This window comes from Hibiscus syriacus, unplaced genomic scaffold (genome assembly GCF_006381635.1).
Source record: "Hibiscus syriacus cultivar Baekdansim isolate YM2019G1 unplaced genomic scaffold, ASM638163v2 tig00004355_pilon, whole genome shotgun sequence".
NCBI classification, from domain to species: Eukaryota; Viridiplantae; Streptophyta; class Magnoliopsida; order Malvales; family Malvaceae; genus Hibiscus; species Hibiscus syriacus.
The window spans coordinates 301,488-321,014 of NW_024062011.1; positions in this window are offsets into that span (position 1 = coordinate 301,488).

A 19,527-nucleotide genomic window follows, 5' to 3' on the forward strand; every position below is an offset into this window, starting at 1 on the left:
TAACTTCATGAAATCAACTAAGCAAGTAAGTTTCTTTTTTCACCCCCTCAGCCAATGTTGTATAACATAGTTATATTCTTGAATTAGGGAATGCAATTTCATATAATCAAAATCATAATCCTCATAGTGTAATGTGTGCAATTTAGGTGTATATAATCAATATTTAGAAATGTTAGAAAATTTTGTACCTACTTTGTTAAAGGTTTTCAATGCTAGAACAATATTCCTATACCAATGTTGGATTTCTATCTTATTTCTCACACTATGTTGGATCTATTACTAGCATTACCCAACTTTTTTCCTAAAGCTCTCTCAAATTTTTTTAACAAAAAATATTGCTATAGTATCTAATAAATATAAGAGTTTTATAGCTTAAAATTTTCTAAATTATCTAAGTGTTGAATACATACACCTAGAGTGTGAAAATTATTCCTAAGGATCTTAATTTCGATAAGAGTCTACAGTAACCCCATGGCTTTCATACTAAATAGTTTTCATCATCGGGCATCACTAAAATTCCCTTAAAACTTCATTGATTTCAACAAATTTATCCTATGACATTACAAATTCAATTCCTATGTTCAAAGCTATATTCCTAAATGCAATATTTAACTAACACACCCTAAACATAAGGGGTGCATTATCCCTATTGCATGCAACAACCAAAACACAAAGTAAAAACTAAAACAATAAACTAAAAATAAGAAATGGAAGTATAACTCCCCTAAGTAGGTTTCTTTGGGATCTTTCTGAGGCTGAGAATGTTGGGATAGAGAAATTTCACTGTTGTTTTAGCCTTCACTGAACTCTTCATTTTTTGACTGGCTGAAGTTGATGTGGCTTTAGCCACAACAATATCAGAGACTTGAGTGTTGGATTCTATAGCATCCAACATTGGTTTCACTTATTCTGGTTTCTTAGTGACGGGAGCCAGTGTAATAGAAGTGTTCTCAAGTGGACTCGCAACAGTTTTTTGCTCGACAGTAGCAATGACCTTGCTTATAACCTTTGCCATATCAAATTCATGTTTCTTAACAACTGTAGCATCCTTCAAAACTTTGTCCTCATTCATACGTAATAACTATGCAGTAGCTCACTATGTTGGAGCATTGTCTCCTTCAGGGATTATGTCTTTCAGTTGTTAGCTACTCAAGTTTTTTATTTCCTCCATTCATCATCTTTTGATGCCACTGCAAGAACTTTAGTGGACTTTTTTTTGACTCAACCTCTTTTTCATTCTCGTCTTAATTCTAATCACTCTTTATTTTGTCCTCTGTTTCAGATGACTTTGTATCAATAACTATCAGCTCTTTATCACTACCCGACTAGGTAGCTTCAGCACTGTCAGTACTCGCTGAACTATACTCAGAATCAGGCATGGATGGTGGCATCAAATCCTCTAAAAGCTTTGATGGAAAAACTGAGAACATTCCATCTGGTTCCTTAAATAACTTGGAAAATATTTTCCTAGTTGATAAAACCCTACCCCTCGCATATTCCCAATATTATACTTCCGTATTATGCATTTGAGGTTGATTCTAAAGAGTGTGGCACAGCAACACCATAATGTTATCCTGCTTAAAATTAATATTTGTTATAGCACTCTTCAATTCTTCTAAAATTTGGTTATCCAGATGCGGGAACTGTGCTGTAGCAATGGGAGTAGAGGGATCTTTATAAACTATATTGGGGTCTAGTTCTTCTTTTAGTAATGTTTGCCTCACAGCAGTAGGGATAATCGAGCTATGATTCTCTATGATCTGACAAGTAGATAATGGAACCACTTGTGTTTGATATCACAGTACAATGATTAAAGATGGAAAATAAAAATACCCTAGTGTTTTCTGAGACAAGAAAACATTTTAGAAGATATAATCTTCCCAATATCAATTTTCTTGATAAAATAGAATGAACACAAGATCCTATCCTTAGTAATGGAAAAATGCATAGTGATCATTAATCGAGTTCAGAGAAAAATGAACCATACCCTAGCATTTCGGTGAAGATCTAGTCTCTTGATAGTGTGAACGTCGGTGGTCAATTTTTATCCATGATTACCTAGTTAAACATATTTCTCTCCCAACTTGCTCTAAGGCTTCTTTAGTCAAATTATCTACAAACGTCGAATGCTCACAAGGTTCATCTGTAATACCCAACAAATCGTTTATTGGTTTTTTCCCACTAGTGTACCATTTTCAAGCGAACGAACACCAATATTTGGATTGATCGGTGAGATTGCTCTACGTTGACACCATTTTTCGCCCAGGCAGGGGAAACCTTAGTACGACTTAGGGTTTTTCTTTGAAAAAGCTTGAAATGTGAGGAGTCACCATCGACCTTTTGGGTTAGGTAGGTCGAATACCCAAAAATTACCTTTTAAAAGAGTTTTTAAGAAAACATCATTTTAAAATATGCACCAATCTACATGTAACCAGAGATTCATTCTTTTTTAAATAAAAAAGGGGTTCAAGGATCGATTATGTGTGGGGGATGGATAAGCACCCTCACAACGTCTAAAATTGGTACCATGTCAATTATAAATTGTCTCTAATAATGAAAATCTAAGAATTCTAATATAAATTTAAATTACGATCCCATTATTCCAAACTCAACCATACAATTTTTATTTGACGGGAAATTCTAAGGAGAAATAGAAAATATTCTAATATTTCCAATCGAAGAGAAAATAATCCCTAAAATACTTTAGGACGAATAGTTCTCTTTCCAACTGAAATGAAAAGAATATAATAATTTCTCCCAAGAACTTGAGATTAAAATAATTTGATTTGACCAAATAAAAATCAATTAATCCAAATTACAGATTTAATTCGAAAAGTTAATGGATGTTCAATTATTTAAAAATATCGAGACATAATCCCTAATAAAATTATGCGAATTATCTCGATAAGTTTAAATAAAAGAACATTTCCTTTTTCCCTTTTCCCTTTAATCTTGATTAAATTAAGCAAACTCTATTTTTTAGGTTATTCTAATATGCTATTTTTTTATTTTAAAATATCAAAATATGACATCTAGTTACTTTAAGATGGTTATTTCTTAATATTTTAAAATAAATAAATACTACCTTTAATACGGTTATGAAATCATTAGATTTATGCTTATGAGGCTTTCATACATATTTGAAATGTCTAGATCTATATGCACGAACAAACTGACATGGAAAAGGAGGAAAAATAAATTTTAATAAATTAAGGGAAATGTTGTAATCCATTTCCTGTGAAATTAATCAAAATAGGCATAGAAATACATTTAACAATTTTAAAATTTAAATATGCTAATCAAGGTGAATAAGTATTTAACAAATTAATAAATCATGTTCAATGATAAATAATTTAAACTTTAGTGGCCAAAATATAAACACGATAAAAGCAAAGGCCAAGGATAAACATCACACAAACATAGGTGCTTAATTAAAATAAAACCATACCATAACATAAGGACCAAAGTGTAAGATAGCAAAATAAAACATTCAATGTGACAAAAATATGAAACATGCATATATACTCATGCATACATATTAGGGACATAAGTGATAATAGACAAACATTATGAATTAGAATACAAATAAAATCCAATCATAAATATTAAATAAGGTTTAAATAGCAAGAACAACAAATTTTAGAGGTCTAATAATAAACATATAACAAGTCATGGCTAATATACAAATATCACATAACATGGGTATTAAAACAGAATAAAATTAAATTAAAACCCTATTGTGTAATAATTACAGGACTAAAACTTAATATAATCAAAACATAGGGGATTAAACTGGGAATAAAGTCAAAGTCAACACAAAGTCAAACTTAGAGACAAAAAAAAAAAAAACAAAAAGTAAAATGCCAAAATTAAAACAAGTAAAACAGAGAATATAACATGTTAGTGACTAAATTGAAACAAATGTAAAAATAGGATCTCAAATCAAATGATAAAATAAATGAGGAAATGGTGGCTAAATTAAAATAAATGCAAACAAAGTGTCATAAATAACATAAAATAAAATACAGAAATGACCAAAATAAAATACAGAAATGATATGGAGCTTAAATAAAAACAAACTGAATCTAGTGACCTAAATATAAAACACGTGAAACATGTATGGACTAAACTGAAAATAACCTTAAGAATATATAACAGGTATAGAAAATGGGAAAATCACAAAACCATTCCCTGCAGGTGATCACTTTGCAAAACACGCTTAACTTAGGGGGACCTAAGTGTAATTTCCTCCTTAAGTTTTCTATAAATATTTTTTTAAATGGGTGGCCGACCACTTACCTTTGCCGGTCGCCAGTGGCTGATGACCACCAAATTACACCAGGATGTCCGTATCAGCCTCCCTATTTCTGATCTGGGGTCAGGTTCACAAGAATCGACTCCAAACTCCATGAATCAAGCCGAAACCTTTCGGGTTTCCTATCCCCGATCTGCTATCGTCTGCCGTTGGATCGCCACCATTTTTAGATATGTTGTTCACTGTCCGCTTCTCCACATCCTCACAATTTGGATCATCGAAATAAGACCCCGACAACCGGTGAAGTGCTCGTCCGAACGGTAATATTCTTTTCATTCTTCTTCTTTTTTTGTATTTTTTTGTTTATTGGACATTTGTTTGGTTTTGTTTTTGAAATTAAACGAATAAAGGAAGAAAAAACATAAAAAATGAAAGTGTGTTCATTGTTATTGATTTCTTGAAATGGGAAGTGATTACAAAAGATTTTTTTTATAAAATAAAGGAAAATAGGGGAGCAAAATCAGGGTTCCCCTTATTTTTTTCGGTTCTGTTTGAACCTCCCCTATTTTACATTAAAGTTGGGGCTCTCTCATAACCCCAAACCATGCTATAATTTATTTTGATTTTTCTCTGTAGTTTGTTACTGTAGCGTGATGTAGATGACGTGTAGCTGGCAGGGCATGGGTGCTCGGTTGGTGGTGACGGCAACATGGCTTGGGTAGGGTATGCCCTTGGCAGTGATGATGATGATTCATGTGGGATCCTGGAGATGGCAGCTAAGTGGGTCAGTCAACCGGGTCGGATCTCGGGTCGAACCTTGGGCCTAGTATTGGGCTTCGGGTGTGTCATTTGTAATCTGGGTCGGTTGGGCCTGGATGTAACTGGGTCGGTTGGGCCTAGAGTTGTAAAGCCTGTAAAAAAATAAAAAATAAAATAATACTTAAACAATAGTAATAATAATAATAATAATATTAATATTAATAATAATTATAATAACATATTAAAAAATAAGACGAAAAATGAGTGTCTACAGCTGCCCCTCTTTGCATATTCTTGTGTCAACAAGATTATGACAAAGACAAAGAGACAATGCGTTTTTCGTCCGGTCAGCTTCAAGGTTTGAAAAATGATAAAGGATCCGTTCCGCTGTCACTCAGAGAATATTAGATCTGGGGATGTTGATCCAAGATGATGCTGATCCAACTCCTTATGTGACGGACTAGCGAAATGATGATGTTGATCCAACTCCTTGTGTGATGGATGAGCAAAAGTCAGAGCTGTACCAAATCCTTATATGATGGAAATAAGCTAAGTTTTAACAAGTTATTCCCATTATGAACTTCTTCTACCTTATCGGATGAGTTCTTCTATTTATGAACTCTCCACTGGAAATGTTGATCCCTCAAGTGAGATATTATTGATTCAACTCCATATGTGATGAATCAGAAAAAGGTTGAACAAGTTCTTCTCATTATGAACTTTTTATCCCTCATCGAATGAGTTCTTCTCATTATGAACTCTCTCTGTAACATCCCAAACTATGGGTTAGTGATCAAATTGTAAAAATTTCAAAAGTTAGTGATTAAAGTAGAATTTATTGAAAAGTTCATAATTTTTAAAGTGATAAATTCTGGTATTGGATTAAATTGTGAGGAATGAAAGTATGAAGGGTATGGTGGTCTTTTCATGAAAAAGATATTTATCTCTTATTTAAGAGATAAGCATGGGGTTTAAATGAGCATCTGGATGCTTATCTTCTTCTCCTTCTTCTCCTTCTTCTTCTCCCCGTAGGTCTCCATTAAAGGTAAGTTTTCGGTTTAGTTAATTATTTGTTAATTTTAAGATTGGATTTTGATCATTAGATGATAACTAAGCTTAAGGAAAGCTTAAGTTATCCTAAAATCAAATGATAAAGGAGTTAGGAAAGATTAAAGATTTGGAGTTCTTGAGTGAAATCTTGAAATTGAGCTTATAATAAGAATTGAAAGTTGGATTTGACTTGTCATCTATAAGAATAAGAAGTTATAAGTGTTAGAATTAATTTTCGATAACATGGAAAATTGGGTATGATTCTTAGCTTTAAGAATTTGGATGAGATATGGGAGATAATAAGGTATTGGAATGATAAAAGTTAGTGAAAATGCTTGTAGTTGAGTTTAGTGGTATAAAAGGAGTTTTATATGAGAAATTTAATGAAAAGTTATGGAATTTTTAGATGAAATAGTCTATTATGGGCTGGTGTATCGATGTACTATTAGTGAGTACCGATGCAGTAAGATAAATTTTAAAGGTGCATCGATGCATTAAGGGGTGTATCGATGCATGGGAATTTCGAACCTAATTTGTGTACCGATGCATCCATAGTGCATCGGTACACCCCTAAAGGAAAACTGGATTTTTGGGTTCATTAAATTAGCTCAAGTTATTAGTATCGAATTATAAGGTTTGGGCTTCTTATAATTGTCTTGAAAATTATATTTATGTAGATATTGAGCCTAAACAAGTTTCGGAACAAGTGACAAGTAAGATCGATCGAGGAGAAGACAAAGGGATATAGGTGAGTGCATACTATAAGTATGGTACAATGGAATAAGACTTGTGATAAGTTTAATTCCTATGTTGATTTTCATAGTACAATAGTTATGAACATGCATACATGATAATTACTATGATACATGCATAAAGTATATATGTAATGTTCATTGTATACGATATAAGAGCTATAGGTATAGTTAGCATGCCAAGAGTCGAGGGTTCTACGTGGTCCTTCGGGACACATATGTATCATTTGGAACATTTACACAGTCTTTTGAGACATATTTGATCCATTAGAATATGTATATGGTTCTTAAGGAGTGGTCTTTCGGGACAAATATAGTACATAGGTCATTCGGGACAAAATTTCATAGCCCCTAGCTGTGGTGACAATAATAGTGCACAACCTCAATGTACTCAAATACCTTGAGTTCTCAAAAATGTACATGGGCTTATAAAAGGTTATCAAAGGTAAGTACATTATTATAGTTATATGTTACCATAGTATTATTGTTTATATTGAATTTCTTATGACATGATTGAATGGATAGATTGCATGTTCATATTCATACGAAATGCATTATTATTATATTTTTATGTCTCACTAAGTCTATGACATAGCGTGTAAGCGATTTACACGTAGGTACTGAGAAACAGGAAGATCAAAGCTAAGCTTAGCAGAACAACATAACTCCATTTGAAGGTCAGATCAGAAGTAGATTAAATAGTATGTTTTATTATGAGAAAGTATGTTGGCATGTAAACAAAGTTGGTAAATTAAGTATTTATGCTCTGATCAAGTTTTGTAATGTTTTAAACGTATTTATGTAAATGTAAATGTATAGTAATGAACAGTTAAATTTTTACAAATTTTATGAACGTTTTATGAAAGTCACTGTAGCAGTATTGTAGCACTGTTCACGGTTCTGTTCACAGTACTGTTCATTACTGTTCATCATTGTTCATAACGTATTTTACTTTTCATAAATACGTTTTTGCCTTAAATTTTTATAATGAAGCTTAATTCAATAATATATCATCGTATTTTCTTAAAATGAGTTCAAATATTTGGTTATTTTGGAAGAACATTGTTTAAAAAAATCAATGTGACATTTTGGACTTGTATTCGGGTTGGGTACAGGTTGGGGTGTTACATTTAATGGTATCAGAGCTACGGTTTAGCTGATTCTCGGCATAAACAAGAGTCTAGAGTGTCTTATAATGTATAAATGCCAACAAAATAGTGAAAACTTCTGATCTGGTATAGTAATGAGTATGTTGTTTTGCTAATAGAACGATATATTTATTCTTAATAGATGTCCGGACATGATAGTTCTAAAATTCAAGTGGGAGATGATCAGCCCACTGAGAGCAGTAATTCACCTGCCCTGCCCAGGCAAGGTGAAGAACATGCACATTCTGAAGTGCCTGTAACTGATCAAGATGTGTTCTTTAGAACATTAGATGCGGTATTAACGCGTTTCCAACCTCCTGCTACTTCAACTCCGAGAATGAATGTTGCAAAGGAGTTGAAGGGTTTAGGAGCTCCAGAGTTTAAAAGTGAAGCCGAAGAAGGTCCTATTGTTGTGGACCTTTGGCTTAATGATGTAAAAATTATGTTAGATGGTCTCCACTATTCTAATGTAGAGAAGTTAGATGGAGTGGTCTCCTTACTTCGTGGGCAAGCGAGAATCTGGTGGACAAATGTCACTCTGAGAATGACAAGTGACCTGGTCCTTGTTCTTAGAAGAGTTTAAACACTAGTATATAGAAGATCAATTTATCAGGCAAATGAAGCAAGAATTCTTGAACCTGAAGCAATTGGACCACACTGTATATGAATATGAATGTGAATTCAACAAGTTAAGTTGTTTTGCAGCTGAGTTAATTTCGATAGAAAAGGATTCATGTGAGTGATTTGTTGAGGGTTTGCACCCAAGGTTAAAGGAGATGCTTATAGTGTTGAACTTGTCCTCGTTTTAAGAGGTAGTAAATCATGCTAAAGCCTTAGAGAGAGCTCAAAATGAAAGGTTTGGGAATCAAAGAACCCAACCATATAAAAGAACTGGGGCTTCATCAAGTTTTACACCACCTAAGAGAAATAGAGATTTTGGTTTCCAACCTCAAGCACAATCAAAGTCAATGGAATCCGTTGCAAGAGAATCAAATCAGATGAGAGCTAGACATACTCAATCTGTAGGGTCTAGTGATGAACAAACACAACAGAGTCAAATTAGACAATGCGAAATTTGTGGAAGAAGCCATAGCGGAACGTGTAGGGTAGTTACTGGAGCTTGTTTCCGATGTGGGGAAGTGGGACATTTCATGAGAGATTATCCATATGGGACAGGAGACCAGTATAGTCGGAGTGATCTACTTCGATGTCTCAAAGAGAAAGAGGTAGAGGAAGAGGTAGAAGTCAACCCGAATCCTCTACTCAACAGGAAATACACTCCACTGCTCAAGTGTATAATATTAATACTAATGAAGAGTTTGATGATCCAGAGATAATAGCATGTACCTTTTTATTATGTAATAGATACTTTATGATATTGATTGATATGAACTTGCATATTCATATATTAGTAGTAAATTGATGTGAGAATTGAGAATTCAATTAGAAGTTATTTATAGTGATGTGGTAGTGAAAAATTTATTAAGACACGGTGTTTGGACAAATAAGATATGTTGAGAGTGTTCCATTAGAATTCAGAGAATTGAATTCCCTGTTAATTGGATGAAATTATTATTCAAATGATTTGAAGTAAGTTTAAAAACTATAGAGTTAGAGGATATATATTATTCTGAAATAAAGTAGTTTCTTTGCTTCAGTGACAAGATAAAGTAGAAAGAATGGATGTTATTAGGAGAATATTAAAAGAATAAGTGATGGATACTATTATTTTGGAGGAATTGAAAAATATTTACATCAATAATCAGTTTATAAGACAAAGGTAAATGAAATGTTTGAATGTGAACCAAGAAAGTTGTATTATGGATAAGTGAGAATAAAGATTTGATAAGTTAAGGAAATGGAGGATGAACTATTTTTGATTGGGAAGAATATATATGGATGTTTGATGAAAGGTTATGTTTTGACTAGAAAAATTGAACAATAAAATAGTATGATAGTGAGTGTAATAAAGTTAAAGGGTTGATATGTTTGGTGGAAGTAAGAATTGACATAAAAGTTTAAAATCATAAAGAGGGATAAGTATAAGGAATATGAAAGGAATGCGAGAGCAAAAAGGAAAAAGGTAATGGAAGAATTAAAGTAATAAAGTAAAGTTTATGATAGCACGAAAGATTTATTGAAGAGGTGATATGTGAAAATGAATAGTAGACATGTAGACAATATTTTAGCTCCTTGTGCAATGAAAATTCGAGGACGAATTTTCTTAAGGGGGAGATTTGTAACATCCCAAACTATGGGTTAGTGACTAAATTGTAAAAAGTTCAAAAGTTAGTGATTAAAGTAGAATTTATTGAAAAGTTCAGAATTTTTAAAGTGATAAATTCTGGTATTGGATTAAATTGTGAGGAATGAAAGTATGAAGGGTATGATGGTCTTTTCATGAAAAAAAGATATTTATCTCTTATTTAAGAGATAAGCATGGGGGTTAAATCAGCATCTGGAAGCTTATCTTCTTCTCCTTCTTCTTCTCCTCGTAAGTCTCCATTAAAGGTAAGTTTTCAGTTTAGTTAATTATTTGTTAATTTTAAGATTGGGTTTTGATCATTAGATGATAACTAAGCTTAAGGAAAGCTTAAGTTATCCTAAAATCAAAAGATAATGGAGTTAGGAAATATTAAAGATTTGGAGTTCTTGAGTGAAATCTTGAAATTGAGCTTATAATAAGAATTGAAAGTTGGATTTGACTTGTCATCTATAAGAATAAGAAGTTATAAGTGTTAGAATTAAGTTTGGATAACATGGAAAATTGGGTATGATTCTTAGCTTTAAGAATTTGGATGAGATATGGGAGATAATAAGGTATTGGAATGATAAAAGTTAGTGAAAATGGTTGTAGTTGAGTTTAGTGGTATAAAAGGTGTTTTATATGAGGAAATTTAATGAAAAGTTGTGGAATTTTCTGATGAAATAGTCTATTCTGGGCTGGTGCATCGATGCACTATGAGTGTGTACCGATGCACTAAGATAAATTTTGAAGGTGCATCGATGCATGGGAATTTTGAACCTAATTTGTGTAACGATGCATCCATAGTGCATCGGTACACCCCTAAAGAAAAATTGAATTTTTGGGTTCATTAAATTAGCTCAAGTTATTAGTATCAAATTATAAGGTTTAGGCTTCTTATAATTGTCTTGAAAATTATATTTATGTAGATATTGAGCCTAAACAAGTTCTGGAACAAGTGACAAGTAAGATCGATCGAGGAAACGGCAAAGGGATATAGATGAGTGCATACTATAAGTATGATACAATGGAATAAGACTTGTGATAAGTCTAATTCCTATGTTGATTTTCATAGTATAATAGTTAATGAACATGCATACATGATAATTACTATGATACATGCATAAAGTATATATGTTCGTATGATTTGATAAATGATATATGTGAATAGATTCAAATGCACATATGATATGATAAATGATATGAGCTATGTGATCACAAGAGAAATGACATGAATACATGAACATATGAAACATAAGAATAATGCCCATGGTATACGATATGAGAGCTATAGGTATAGTTGGCATGCCAAGAGTCGAGTGTTCTACGTGGTCCTTCGGGACATATATGTATCCTTTGGAACATTTATAGGGTCTTTTGAGACATATTTGATCCATTGGAATATATATATGGTTCTTAAGGAGTGGTCCTTAAGGACTCAATAATGCATAACCTCAATGTAGTCGAATACCTTGAGTTCTCAAAAATGTACATGGGCCTATAAAAGGTTATCAAAGGTAAGTGCATTATTATAGTTATATGTTACCATAATAATATTGTTTATATTGAATTGCATATGACATGATTGAATGGATAGATTACATGTTCATATTCACACGGAATGCATTTTATTATTTTTTTATGTCTCACTAAGTCTATGACTTAGCGTGTATGCGATTTACACGTAGGTACTGAGAAGCAGGAAGATCAAAGCTAAGCTTAGCAGAACAACATAACTCCATTTGAAGGTCAGATCAGAAGTAGATAAAATAGTATGTTTTATTATGAGAAAGTAGGTTGGCATGTAAATAAAGTTTGTAAATTAAGTATTTATGCTATGATAAAGTTTTGTAATGTTTTAAACGTATTTATGTAAATGTAAATGTATAGTAACGAACGGTTAAATTTTTATGAATTTTATGAACGTTTTACAAAAGTCACTGTTTATACCGTATTTTACTGTTCATAAATACGTTTTTGCCTTAAATTTTTATAATGAAGCATATTTCAATAATATATCATCGTTTTTTCTTAAAATGAGTTCAAATATTTGGTTATTTTGGAAGAACATTGTTTAAAAAAAATCAATGTGTCATCTCAGACTCGTATCCGGGCCGGGTACGGGTTGGGGTGTTACACTCCCAATGAAAATGTTGATCCCTCGAGTGAGGTGTTGCTGATTCGACTCCATATGCGATGAATCGAGTTAAGATTGAACAAGTTCTTCTCATTATGAACTTCTTCTCCCTAATCGAATGAGTTCTTCTCATTATGAACTCTCTACTGGAAATATTGATCCCTCAAGTGAGGTATTGTTGATTCAACTCCATATATGATGAATCGAGCTAAGGTTGAACAAATTCTTCTCATTATGAACTTCTTCTCCCTCGTCGGATGAGTTCTTCTCATTATGAATTCTCTATTTGAAATATTGATCCCTCCATCGAGGCGTTACTGATTCGAAATGTCGTGAATCAAGTGATAGGAAGAACAAGCTTTTTTCATTATGAACTTCTTCTGGCAATATTGGTCCCTCGAGTGATGAGTTGCTGATTCAACTCCATATGTGATTAATCGAGTACCGAAAATGTTGAAAACACCCTACCCGAAGGTCTCATGGATGGCCCAAAGGACTTATCATCTTGCTCGAAAGACTTATAGATGGCCCAAAGGACTTACACATCATGCTCGAAATACTTAATAATGGCCCGAAGGACTTTAGCTGATTCGAAGTGTTATGAATCGAGCAATATGAAATGTTAACCCCTCTGGTGGGGCGTTGCTGATTCAAAGTGTTGTGAATCAAGCAAAGGAAATGTTAACCCATTGGTGGGGTGATCGCTTGTAAATTTATATGTTAAGGCAACCAAATCTATGTAAGTATACACAATCGATGCAAGTAATATAGTAGTGAGTGAGTATCGTCTCCACAGGGATTGGATTAGAAATATATTTTCACCACAACTAGAACTAATGTCATAAACTAAGTCATACTAAGTATTATCCTAAGAACTAATATTAATAAACGAAGAAAATGATTCAATGATTCCAGAAAAGTTTGGTTGAGGAAAAATTAATATGCAGACTAATAAAACAATTGATGATTTAAATATAATGCAAACAACCTCTTATATTCAGACGTGTCACAGAGCACTTATGCTAAACCATTATCTTGACAACAAATATTTTCAGTCTAGAATGACTTTTTATGACTCACTAAAACTGCCCGACAGGATTACTAGGTATTCTTATACGGTTGCTATTAATTCTCTCAAATTTAAGAATCACTTATCTAGACAAAAGGCTATCTCTCGATGCTCTTACAGTTCTAAGGTAAAATATTTAAACTATGAACAAAACAATCAAAAGTGAAACATACTTCATCATTCATAAACATAAAATATCATTCAAGCAAAACAAAGTTTAACACCAAGTAAAACATTCATGGTGCTATCAAAGATCATCCAAGATTAAACATTTAATTACAACCCTAAATAGATAAAGAGTTAAAAACAAAGGAAGAATGACTCCCAAAATCGGGGGCTCTGTCGTGACAATCCTGATTAGCACTGCGCCTGCCTTGGTGATCACCCTCTCTCGAGGCCTGATCACCGCTCTGCTATCGTCTGGCTATGGAGGACACCAAGGATGGTTGGTGGGAAGATGGTGGGAAAGCACTGTAGTTGCTTGCTCATGTCTTAGGTCAAGCTCTTCTCTCTTCTTCTTTGCCTTCTTTTTTTGTGGCTACGGCTGGTTATTTATAAGGAAAATCTCCCAGGGCTTTGTCTACTTTTGGAGTTTCCTTAACTAACCATTATTAATTGCCCGGACTTAAAAAGGAAAGGCCGCTGGCGGCTGTCAGAATAATTGAGTCTTACTTGTACGTAAAGTAGATCATCCAGCTGGCGTGTGACAGAGGCGATTTAGCCACACCGACTTTAGACTTCCTCAAATAAATCTTGCCTTGGCGAGATAAATATGCTCCTCACGTTCTCATCTGTTCCGTTGGAATCTGCACATTTTCATCGTCACAACTGAAATGTTCTTCCTCTATAGATTCCTGCACAAACACAACCCAAACAACCCTTTCTCTTCAGCAACATCAGTCAAACTTTATAAATCTTGTCTAAGCAAAGCTTATCCACCACAATCAAATATAATTTATATACAACTAAAAATGCAATGCATACTTTGTCTAGACGAGCAATAACTTAAGTGAAAAGACTAGAAATTAAGTATTTGTACGGAGTTATCACACCCCCCAAACTTAAGCTATTGCTTGTCCTCAAGCAATGGATACTAGCTAGAAGAGAATTAAAATTGTCATGGCAAAGCAGTATTAAGAAAATCATCTGGTTTGAGATTTCAGCCCTCAACAAAAATTGTTTGGCCTCAACATGTTGCCAGTCATATCAGTCAAGTCCCTTCCCTAGTCAGAATCCCTTGCTATTGTGTGTGTGTGATTGTAACCAGTTTATGCATAGAGGTAATTTGAAATTTAAAGTAAGCACTCCTGGTTTGTTAATGCAACAAATTATTCATCAGGCTTAGTTTATACTTCTAGTTATTTATCAACTTTTATTCTCTTTATTCATTTTTTTCAGGGGAGTCAGCTCATCACACCTACCATCCCACACTATAGGTGAAAGGGAATATACCTTCCACCCCTAAGCTAGTCGGGCAGAGTCATCCTGTGACTACTTTCATTCACTCATATGCTTGGCTACTCTTAATTTGTTTTTGGAGTTTTTCTTATTCATGCATTTGCACAGAGGAGTGTCCCTTTGTATTTTCGAGTTTTTCAAGTTTTTAAACACTAGAGAGTTTCCATTTTACCCTTAGAACATTTTTGCAGTCTCTGTAAATAGAAAGTTCTTTCCTAAAAATTTTACAGATTAGCTAGAGCAAAATAACCTTCAATCATGTTTATAAATTTCAAGGAATCAAGGCTAAGGTTGGTTCTCTTCTTTAGACAGTCTTAACAATAATTTTGGCCCAGGCAATAAAATTATGTATTCATCATTGGGCATCTCTAATTCATTCCTAACAATAATCTCAACCTGCTTATTTCATGACAACCAAAATTCTCAACCAATTAACATCAATTGATTTCTAACAAAGTATGGTAGAATATGGTGTAATACCTCCCCCAAACTTGAAGGATGCATTATCCTCAATGCATGAAAATTAACTACATGATTCTAAATGCATATGCGAAAAAGAGAAAAAAACTAAAGTAAAGACTCACTGTGGTGGGGTGGCTTGACTAGACACCCTCGTTCGGCGTCGTTTGGGAGGAGAATGACTTTCGGATCCAGAGTATACTGCTGCTAGTTGAGAAGGAGACAGCTGAAGTATACGGCCTGGGTTTTCTCTTGTAGCGCTTCTTGCTGGATGAGGCTCATGCTGGTGTGGATTTCTTGGTCGTAGGAGTTGGTTGTGCTGGGATTGGTGCTGGACTAGTAGTTGCTGCTGGGACTGGCGGTGTTAGATGAACAGGGGACTTAGTAGGATCATGCTCGGGTTGCGGTGGTGCTGGAGTAAGATCTTCATCAGAGAAGAAGTGGGGTGGAGTATCATCACTGCTTTCGGAGGTTGAAAAGAAGGAGGAGTTGAGGAATTCTTCTATGTCGCCTTGGCCTTCCTCTGGTACAGGTGGTACTTACGTTGCTAGTGGTGGTACATAAACGAGTATTTCTGGGGGAACGTTTGGAGGTGCATGTGATGTCGAGGCATGGAATGTGCTCCCGCGTGCATTGTGTTTGAGGATGACAACGGGGAAGGTCGGTAGTCTAATGTTTGAGTTCGGGAGTAACTCCTTGAAGAAGACGTTGATTTGTATATCCCTAGCCTTGACATATTCAAAGTAAATTTCAATGTGGTCCTCCAGGAGACCGATATTTTCACGTGTTTCTCAAGTGTACGTGACCACAACAACCATTCTAGCCGCGACAATCGCTTTTGCTCCTCGCTCTAAACTTTCCTTTGGGTTATCATCATTGAAACTTATCAACTCGGGCACCTTTTTCTTTGTGATGCCCTCATTTGGTTTAATGTAATCCTCGAAGTGATCTTTAGGAACCTTCTTCTTCTTGTATAATGCTATTATCAACTTGGAAAATAGAAGGTTACCCCGGTTCCTTTTGGCACAGTCATGGATCTGCTAAAAAAATGAGTTCTCCAACATCAATCTTCCTCTTGTAAATGAACGAGTGTAGGAGCAGTAATCTCTTCATGAGGACAGTGGTGTTGTGAGACGTTGGCATCATCTTGCCTTTGAAAAAGTGGTTTTATAGTTTTACGTTCAATTTTAATGCTCGGCGATCAACTCTTTTCCTTGTTGGGGTACTCCCTTCGGACTTGGCCCACTCGAAGCAAAGGTCCTACAGTACGCCACTGTATGTTTCTTGATAGGCCTCTGCCACAAATCTCTTGTGTTGTTCTTTAACTTTCCCCAACTTATAATATCGGTTGAGTACAAAGGGGGAAAATCGAATGAGCTTTCCTCGAACATAAACTGTGTGGTTAGATGGGTCTTCAAGATGGGCATAGAATTCTCGTACCATCGCCGGTGCTACGGCTTTGGGATTGCGGGTAAACTTCTCCCAGTTGTGTGTTCTTTATCACGTCCATTACCTCTGGTCTGAATGGCTCATCTTCCTCAGCTGGAAAAACGAATCCATCTTCCAAATATACTTGGCGTTTCTGGAATGTCTTGAAGCGTGCTTCTGTTTCGGCTGCTTGGAAATGTTCAAAGCTTTGTGTTGGGACTGAGGCTTTCCTTGTTCTCACCATTGTGCTTTGCTGACTTTTTTGGTGGCGATGGGGAGGTGTTATTGAGAGAAAGAAAATATTTTCTTGCTTGTAGAGAGAGAGGGAAACACGATGAAGAAGAAGAGGTTGGGTAGTTTTTCTTGGGAAAGTGATGGGTGGTTTCGGGGTAATTCAGTCCTTTCATGGTGGGGAAAAGATTTCTCATTAAATGAGAAATATCTGATTGGACGTAAAGTGGGGAAAATGTTTTCTTTCCCTCTTTATTCTACCGCCAAAACCTTGTACCCTAGAGCCTTTATCTTTATGTATGCTTCCACTCCCCATGCTGCCACGTGTTCCTTGCTTGCCTACAATAAGAAAGAAGAAAATAATAAAATAAAACGGATTAAAATAGAAAATATCTTAACTTATTTATGTACAGAATTCTGATTTTCATTTCCTAGGCAATGATTTTTTTTGCTCAATTAAATAAAGCAAATTATTGGGCATCATATGCCAATGATGTCGGTTGCTCATGACTAGGGCTCCTTTGTACTCCTTGAGTCTCTGCCCGTTCACCTTGAAGATGGAACCATCTTTTAGATTTTGAATTTCAATGATTTCAGCTTGCCTGGGAATAACTTAAGACGTGAATTATATAGCAAGTACTTGTTGTCCAAGATAAAATTACCTCGACAATATTTTTCTATCATGCCATCATTTTGTTTTCTCCTTGTAAAGGTGGGCATTCTCGTATGCATGTGCTCTAAATTCATCCATCTCGTTCAGCTCCAAGAGTCTTCTTTCTCCAGCAAGTTGAGCATTCATGTTTATCTTTTTGATGGCCCAATAGACTTTATGTTCAAGTTCAACAGGTAGATGACATTCCTTTCCATAGACAAGTTTGAACAGGGATATTCCCAGCGGTGTCTTGAATGCCGTTCGATAAGCCCATAGTGCTTCATCTAGCTTCGGCTACCAGTCTTTTTGATTTGTGTTGACCACTTTTTCAAGGATCTGCTTAATCTCCCGGTTAGAAACTTTGCCTTGTCTATTCGTTTGAGGGTGATACAATATAGTAATCCTATGTCGTACTCCATATAGTTTCAGTGCCTTGGCAATCAATTTGTTGTCAAAATGTGTGCCTTCGTCGCTAATTATAGCTCGTGGTGTTTCAAAGCGGGTGAATATATTTTTGTGCAAAACATTTAGCACCGTCATGGAATCATTTTTAGGTGTTGTGATGGCTTTCACCCATTTTGATACATAATCCACTACGGGAGAATATACAAATCTCCGAATGATGATGGGAAAGGTCTCATGAAATCTATTCCCCATACGTTAAAAAGTTCGATTTCCAGAATATTTTGCCATGGCATCTCATGCCATTTCGAGATGTTTCCTGTTCGTTGACATCTATCACATGATTTGTAGAATTCATGCGCATCTTTGAACAAGGTTGGCCAATAAAATTCGGACTGAAGCACTTTTGCTACTGTTCTCATTCTACCAAAATGCCCTCCATATGGTGACGAGTAGCATTGGTGTAGTATATTTTGCTGCTCCTCTTCTGGAATGCATCTTCGGATTATTTGGTCTTTGCATTGCTTGAATAGGAACGACTCATCCCAGTAGTAGTGTCGCACATCATGTCGAAACTTTTTTCTGCCCTGGCTAGATAAATCAGGAGTAATAATACCACTAACAAGAAAGTTAACAATTTCAGCATACCAAGGTGCAACCGTGACAAATAATATTTTCTCTTCTCGGAAGTCCTATTTAATTTTTGTGATGTCAGGACAATCATGTTTGTTATCTAGCCTAGACAAATGGTCTGCAACTTGATTTTCTATACCTCTTCTATCCTTTATCTCTAAAACAAATTATTGCAGTAGTAATATCCATTGAATTAGTTTAGGCTTTGCATCTTTTTTATTAATTAGATATTTAATGGCAGAGTGATCCGTGTGCACAATTACATTAGTGCCTATTAGATATGGCCTAAACTTATCAAATGCAAATAATATTGCTAAAAGTTCTTTTTTAGTGGTGGTATAGTTCACTTGTGCATCAATAAGAGTACGGTTTGCACAATATATGACATGAAAATTTTTACTTTTTCGTTGCTCTAGCACTGCTCCGGCTGCATAGTCACTAGCGTCGCACATGAGCTCAAATGGTTCATTCCAGTCTGGTGGGATAATAATTGGTACTACCGAAAGCTTTTTCTTCAAATCTATGAAGGCATTCAAACAATCATTAATGAATTCAAATGGATGAATTTGTTGAAGCAAAACATATAAGGGTTTAGAAATTTGTGAGAAGTCTTTTATGAGCTGCTTGTAGAAGCATGTATGTCTAAGGAAGCTGCATACACCTCACACATTAGTAGGTGGGGGAAGATTTTCAATTGCATCCACCTTGGCTTTGTCGACTTCGATGCCATGGCATGAAATTTTGTGACCCAACACTATTCCTTTGGTCACCATAAAATGACATTTTTCCCAGTTTAGTACTAGGTTGGCTTCTTCACAACATTTCAACACCTTGGATAAATTACCGAGA